The 8,475-nt window shown below is 35.2% G+C and overlaps 1 protein-coding gene across 1 annotated transcript in view; it reads right to left on the reverse strand.

The window, feature by feature from the left end:
• Nucleotides 1-5,643, reverse strand: part of LOC121408676 (sodium-dependent dopamine transporter-like) — a 62,049-nt gene extending 56,406 nt beyond the window's left edge. Inside the window, exon 1 of the mRNA XM_041600219.1 lies at nucleotides 5,244-5,643. The gene's annotated coding sequence lies outside the window, so the exon portion shown is untranslated. The remainder of the gene's footprint in view (nucleotides 1-5,243) is intronic.
• Nucleotides 5,644-8,475: the final 2,832 nt, after the last annotated feature.

Raw genomic sequence — 8,475 nt, forward strand, 5'->3', positions numbered from 1 at the left:
GACGTGACGTTCGAATAACATTGATAAGCTATAATGACATTTTAGTTTTAGTACTTCATCCATATACCAAAGCTGTTCTCACCAAAGAACTATAGTGAAAGTAAACGGGTTGAAAATAACAAAGGGAAATTATCATTGCAAAATATGAGTCATAAATTATTGTTAATTGGTAAGTAGTAGGGCCTACCTATTTGTAGTACCTTTTTGCTTGGGAAAGGATGAAAAGCTGAACGTTTAGCTATTGATAAATGAACGGGAAAATGAATAAATGATTTATAAAAGGAATTAATGATTGAATAATTTATAATCATATAAATCATAGTGCCCTATGCCTTATTTTCCATATGTCATATGTCTTACATTAGCCTTAGAATTATATTTCAAAAACATAATTTTTCCACTTTGCGATTTAATTTCATATCCAAATCTCAGCCTTTTTCACAACTTATGTTTATTGAATTTAGTGCACGTATTTCAGTTATCATTACCATATTATTATAGCTTTTATTTATAAATATCTTTGGAAATTAGTTTGTAACGTGCTCTCATCTACAATTACCTTGTAAGTGCAACATACCAACATCAATTTAAATTAATTGTTACTTTACATTATTTGACTATTTAATTTCACTTGTGTAACTATGAAATTTATGTTTACATTGTAAAATTTGTTTGTATCAGTCTCCCGACTGTTTTAACAAGGAAGTATTTTGTACAATAAACCGAAATGAATGAATGAATGAATGAATAATGAACAAAATGTAAATAATAGTAACAGTAAAAATTTACTCGCTTTTCACACTTAATTGATTAGAAGTGCTTTAGAAGAAAACAATTTCCCCTTTCTTCTGCTCTGCTGTTGTAAGTGCTCTGGGTTTCGCGGAATAAATCTGCCAGTTATGAATATAACTACAGATAAACAGATAAATTAACGAATAAATGAATATTTATTTATTTAGATGAATAGAATTAGTCATAGTTTTGATAGCCTAGTGAGTGGATATGTCAATCAATGGATTAATCAGGGAAATTAACCGAATAACATGTTAAGAACAAAGACATAAACAATGATTTAAGAAATGAATGAATGAATAAGGTAAATTTTATTTTGTAATCGCACTCACTCACCTTTAAAGTGACTAGTAGTTTATCTACGGTCGTGTGTGTGTGTCTAGATTAACACCCATACAGATTGAAGTCAAGTGTTAACCGCTGTGCTCCCCGGAGTTAAGGAGTATCATGTGTAAACTTACAAACGGAAGGTGATTTCCAAAGCAACTCTTCACAAAAGTAAGACTATCTTCGACATCCGGAAAATGATGCTATTGAACACGGCAAGAGATTCATGTGAAAAGTATCCATCTATTCCAATATTGTTTATAATATTCCAATATGAGTTGCGTACTTGAAGGATGATGGGGTAGTGATTTTCCCGTGAAAAGAAATCGACAAATACAAGATCAGACTGTCTGTTGAAATAACATGGTTTCAACGCTTATGATCAACGAGTTTGTTCTTGATACCTGAACTCGATTGGGTATCCCAAAATACAGATCCTTTGGTCAGTCTTCTATATACGCCCAGTTAAACATTCGCTCACCGGGAATGCATTAAAAGAATAAAAGTAGTTGTAGATTCTTAGTTTATGTGAATATCGCATGCCCAAATTTCTGAAACTGTGTCACATTTTCACATTGGATTCATAAATAATTGTCGCCGTATTATGTAGTAATGAAAATCATATGCTGCATCTCACAAGGCTTGACATTTGATTAACCATATTGCTTAAAGTTCTGGTATCAACATGGTTTGAACAAATACATGATAAACCGGTTCCAGGTTGCATCATATGTAGTTCATTAAAAACGGCCCAACTTTACACCGCAATATAATGTTCGAAGTATGGGACGTTATTAAAAGAAGAAACGAATTCACGCCTGTAAATGCCGTCGTCCAGTCGATATTAAATCGGTACATTTATCAAGATTGTAAATACCAAGAACACAGGACATTTATTGAACATAACAACCCACAAACACAATAAAAGGCACAATAATAATACCACCAGTGACCATGAAGAAAAGTTGATCTTATTAGTATTATCCGATAGAGAATGAGAAGCTTGTAGAAGCTATCGGTGGCAACCCACTCCAAAAAATGGTCCACCCGATACGATGATTATAGATCCGTTTCGATTGGCGCAAAAAACAGCGACATCAGATGTTAATGTCCTTCCTTTCGTTCGGCACAAAAAAGTTAACTTAATCTCGTAGTAGTTAGTAATCTAATTGTCTCTTTGCCTTTGAAGTTGTCTCTCTTATCGTAGAGAAAAGTTTTCTGACAACGACAGGTGTCATGACGGTCAAGGTCAAACGATACTCACAACGATCATCAACCGATCAATGATCTCACTCTTACCATCACATAAATGCTCATACGATATTGAACGTACACCCAAAACGAACATCATCCGAATTCTTTATCATTCATTGCTACCATTTAAACCGACGTGACGCCCATTCGATAACGCACATGCTAAAGACTGAAGTTATCAAAATGGGATCCTATTTTTGCTGTTCGCTGAAAGAATTACGACCTATGAAGCACTCTCGTGGCTTTTTATCGTAATCTAGCGTAATTGACGGATAATATTTTTGGTATTATCCGACAAAGATCAGTGGTAGCAAGATTACTTCTAAATAGGCCTTGGCAGTTGGCACACATGTGAGAATATGCATCTTGGCTCCAAACGGCGCTGGAGATAAAGATAAAGTTGGCGTACCTTAAACAAATCGTAAAACACTTCTATCATAACTGGCTAATAAATCGGCCCACACTCTGCTTCTTTGGGTCGTTGAAAGAACAAGGGTCTCAGAGGCGAGACCCCTGGGTCCACCTTTCGATCCCTTGAGAGGGGGTGGATAATGGATGGAAGAAGGGAAAGCGACAGGAGAAAGATAGAAGGTATGAAAACAAGCGAAGGTTTAGAAAAGAGAACCGTAGAGTATCTAAACAATTAACGCCCGGAGAAGGTGCGAATTTTTACCCCCCCCCTTCCACCTTACTCGAAGCTGGGGATAGCCATGAAATAACACTCGTAACACCAGTGGATTCAATATGCTGCTGATGATAACAATTTGGGCCTTTTCACTTTCTTCCTTTTCTTATTACCTCCTTTAGAAGATCTGGGGTAAAATGGGGGGGGGGGGGGCTCGGGTGCTCTTGTAGGTTTTACTCCTCACAGTGAAGACAAATGAAACAGATCTAGGGACGAGTTCAAACTCAATCGATCTGCGTTCAGGTTATCAGGTTAAATAACCCCCAGGACACAGGCAGTGGAACATGGGGGAGTAGGTATACCCCCATCCCTCAAAAAAGACAAATGAATAAATAGATAATAATTGTGTAAAAAACGTGGAATTTACCATGTAAATGTAGGTTTTATGCATACTCTGCCCCTCCCCTCCACTCTAAAATACTCTCCACGAGCCCAGCGTGTTTAGTTCTAGGATGACGAGTGCAGTAAAGATTTCCACAGTGAACAAGAGTGAAGGCGTGAAAGTGCCGAGACAATGATGTCTATTTTACCGATGTATCAGTGACGTAGATGTGTCTTTATTGACTTCAGGGTTTAGATAGAGGTTAAAAAGCGAGAAAATCCCGCTACCTGACAAATGTTGTTTATTCGGGGTAGGCTCTAATTCGTTTGCGAAGGGTTTTTATCTTGTCAAGACGAGTAGCCGAAGGATACCTTCCTCATGTACATACTCACCATATAAGATATTCGGGAGTATCGGGACTGCTCCATTCTGACTTTTTTTGGTCATAATATTATCATAATATGTAGGGGAAGGCGGGGTAAGTTGAGCATAGGGGCAAGTTGAGCCACCACCCCAGGCCGATAATGAAGGAGTCAGATATTGTGGTGGTGTCATGTATTGATGACCCATTACATAATCCTTAACCCCACCACATTGTTTTCAAATTTGAAACAAAAAGTATTTTTAGAGGGAAAAATACAAATTTCAGCAAAAAAAAAGAAGTAAAAATGGGTGTGAAATAGATAAGTGTTTTTTTACCCGCACACGTCTTTGAATATAACAAAGAATTAAGAACAATGTTGTTAGTCCAGGTATGGATTCTCATTCTTGTCATAGTATTTTAGATGATGGATGCATAAGAAATGTGTGGATGTGAAAATATCGCATTAAGTTCGGACTGGGTTAATTTGAGCCAGCCAACATGGGGCAAGTTGAGCCATAGTAATTCTTATGGTAATGTATTAAAAGCCATTGATATGCAGGCAGAAACGAGCAAATTCACATGACAATTCTTTAACTTTTAGAGGATTTTAGCATTTATAGAGAATTAGCAAGTGAAAAGACTTAAAATAAAAAATTGACATGATGGCTCTTCCCGCATACATTTTGTACATAGTTTTTGTGGCTCAACTTACCCCAGACGGTGGCACAACTTACCCTATAGATGGAGCAAGTTGAGCTATTTGACATCATTTTTTCAAAGGTCACAATGACTTTCAGTGTGGGGATAGAAAGCTATATATAGGTGAAAAATATTTCCCAAGAATCAAATCTAAAAGCTAGGTACTTATTTCTACAATATTATTAGTCATATCAATTCTAATATGGAAAATGCAAAAAGTGTCACAACTTACCCCGCCTTCCCCTACTACTAGTACATGATACTTCAATACATGCTTTTGTCTTATTAATTTGCTCCGAGTAATTAGACATAAAATTTGATTTAGGTATACTATTCCGTGAGTATCTGATAAAATATCTGCATGTACATAACTTGCATAAACTGTCAATGTTTAAAGATACGTGACGGAAGGATATTTTCATACGATTGTTTACAAAATAATATGTATAAATCATTTTCAATTTTGAAATTTAGACTTTAGGCCTTTTTAATTCATAAGTAGCTGCTCACCTGCGACATCTTGGGAAAAAACTCTTTTTAAAAAATACACATGATTGTTATCATTTAATGAATTTTCACTAAATTTTAATGAGCATATTTGTTCACTTACAAGTTTTGACTTGACCAACTAGACGTCGACTTTTTGGGCAGCTGAATATGCAGCTTATTTAACATGGCGCAAGCATTCTTTCACCCAACGAGTATAATAACGATCTGCCCCTTAACGAATTCATCTCAGATAAAAAAAAAATCGTTTCGTATAAGCCCTAACTTAACTTTATGAGATTGCTTAAACTTACCTTTTATTACAGTCGTGTAAATTCCAATGAAAAACAAATGTCGGAGGTGTTATTCATTCATCATCTACATGATCTAGCTTAATAAAGGCAAGTGGCGAACATGACAAAATACTCGAGATCAGTAGACATCATTCTCCAGACACGACAAATCTCAATGGCTTTGATCATATCCCAAAATGTCAATCCAGGATCGAAATAATACAATCCAGCTCACAGAGTCAAACCAAGGAGGCTCTAGATCTTCATTTCACATGAAACGAATATACAATCCTTGTTTTATTTCCAAGAGGCAAAGGAGAAGAACCCTTCGCCAAGTCAATCTTGGCGTCAACGTTTTTGAGGCATGCTGTCCGCTTTGATCATGTTGATATTATTTCTGGAAGTTCTGAGTTGACGTGATATTATGGAGCTGGAAGTTAATCCTGGAAGGGGGATTCTTCGCTTGAACACCCCTTATAAGACATTTCTTTCAATCTTGGCACGTCAAAAAATAGAGGGGCGGGGCGAATGAAGGACCTTCCTACGCATGAACACAGACGTAAACTTTTTTATTATTTGAGCACGAAGACAAATGGGAGGGCGACCTCGCTCTAATTGCTTATATGATAAAATCCATCATGGTATTCTCAAGGTACGTTCATGCTGGTTATAAATACTTCTGTGATAGAATTTATTTGGAATTGGGATTATTACACCTATTCCTAAACAACGCGAGTACATGCCTTAGCCTTAACAGAATCTCGGGAATGTTTTGAAAAGTCAAAAAATCTGTCTCATTTTTGGGGGGTTACTTTTCGATGAAAATTTCCTTTTGATGTTTATTCATTTTCAAAATACTGCAAGTGGATGGGCGTATATTTCCTGGATGTACTGAAAGAACAATCTGAAGAATGAAAATACTAATAACAATTTCATGAAATATATCCCATTTCAGAAAAAATGACTTTAGTGCTGCCCTAAAATGAGAAAAGACACTTCTAATATATCGAATTAAGGAAAGGAAAATATAGGGGAACATCTTACAGAGGCAAAAAAGGCGTCCTTCGTTGTAAGTGCTATAAAACCCTTAGATTTACTCCCAAACTCCTTTACTTTAATGTACGGCTTCTGTGAGTGAACTCAGTCAAGCCTAACACCCAAACAAAAACATCGAGATTCCATAACAGGATTTAAGTGGGTAGAAAAGTCGAAATCCACCCACCCAAAATACTAAAAGCGCGGTGAAAACACTTATGATGCAAAGATTACTAGGATAGAAAGGGAATTCGGGGTTGAAAAGGAAAAAATTCTAAAGGTATTTTGCATACTTCGATTGAGAGTATGAATATAAAAAGCAGGTCATGCATTGAAGAAAGTTGGACAATCTGTCTTTGTTATGTATGTAACGGTGAAAGAAATGTAAGAAAGTGGGAGTGTAATTATAGTGTCAATGATAGATTTTGTGACTTTTTCTCCATGGCGAATTCAGATAAGAGGCATCCTTCCATGTGTTGTGAGCCTATATGAGTATTATATGGATGTCTAGATAATTCATTAAGGGAATAATTAACTTCTTTAAAGAACTCAACTTGCCCCAAATTTTACGGCAGGCTATGTTACACGACGCAGAGCGTAAGAGTGAGGGGGCGGGAAAGAAGAAGAAGAAGAAAAAAAAAAAGAAAGAAAGAAAGAAAGAAAAAAAAAGAAAGAAAAAAAAGAAGCAAAAGAAAAGGAAAAAGGAGATGGAGAAGAAAGAGGAGAAGGAAAATAACAAAGAGAGGAAAGAGAAGAGGAGGAGCATGCATTGGACAATATTATGGAGAATGATGAACATTATGAATAGTTCAAGTAGTTGAAAAGAATTAATACTCTTTACTATTTCAAACACCATTTCCTATGCATAAAAATCAAGTTTGTATTGGGGGCTTGTTTATTTGTTTTGTTTAAATTCATTTTCCATATAAAAATCATGAATAAAGTACCTGAAAATCAAGAAAATATTTATAATGGAGGATAGTCCATTTTAGATATATTTTCAAAATATCAGTTTTTCCATGGGGTCCTAACTAAACGAAAATAACTGAAAAGATGTAAGATTGAAAATTAAAACAAGGCATAAAACACAAAACAATAGTTGAATTAGTATTAAACAACAATAAGATAAATAAAAGAAGAAAACCTATAACTCAAAATGATGTATAATGCAACAAATAATCAAGATTGATAGAGATAACTTCGAACGTTTGATATAAAGGACTGTATTGTTAAAGAAGGATTGATTACATGCATAGGATGGTAATTTGTTGTACAATGAAGCCCCCTATATAGAAATGTCCTTTTACAACTATTCGTTTTTTTGGTTTTGGAAGACAGGTTGGTGTAAAAGTACGAAGAGAATATTGATAAGATTTAACAGGTATTGATATTTTCATATATTCCGGGACAAAATTATGTAGAACTTTGAACATCAATATATATACATATGCCTACGATGATGAATATCTATTTTTCCATTTCAAAATTTCGTGAATAATAAGGATTAATTCTCAAGATCAGTCTGCTAGCACGGCTCTGTAATTTCTGCAGGAGACCCAGCTGTTTCTGAGATGCAGACTGTCACATAACATCTGCGTAAAATGTGGGAGGACGACGGAGGAATATATACTTTTCAGACTAGATTGATTTACAAAATACCTTAACCATCCAAGATAGCTTATCATCTTGCCTATTTTCTTTACCATAAAATCCCAAATGAGTATTCCATTTAAGTTCCTGATCAGTATAAACTCCTAAATATTTGAAATTATAAATCTTTTGAATATTCTCGCTACGAACATTTATATTTAACGTATTATGTTTTCTCAGCATATGCCCATATTCTTGGTACCACACATCTTTATGGTCTTTATGCAATTCGATTTTAAATTATTAGTATACATCCACCTATCTACTTTATGGAGTTCATGATTTAAGATCGTTTCGACTTCTAACGGGTCTTTGAGCAAAAAATACTGTGTCATCAGCGTATAGGTGAAATAAACGTTTGTTAAAAGAAAGCGATATATCATTAATGAATAAGACAAATAAAAGTGGTCCTAGAATCGAGCCCTGAGGCACGCCGTTAAATCTTGCACAGTTCAGAATGGGTATTTTTAAAAAGTGGTTATTTTTCGACCAGTTAAATAGCTATAAAACCAGTCTAATGATTTACAAGTGATACCAATTTTCGAGAGCTTGATTAAAAGTAATTCAT

The sequence above is a fragment of the Lytechinus variegatus genome, chromosome 2, assembly GCF_018143015.1.
Source record: "Lytechinus variegatus isolate NC3 chromosome 2, Lvar_3.0, whole genome shotgun sequence".
Classification (NCBI taxonomy): Eukaryota; Metazoa; Echinodermata; class Echinoidea; order Temnopleuroida; family Toxopneustidae; genus Lytechinus; species Lytechinus variegatus.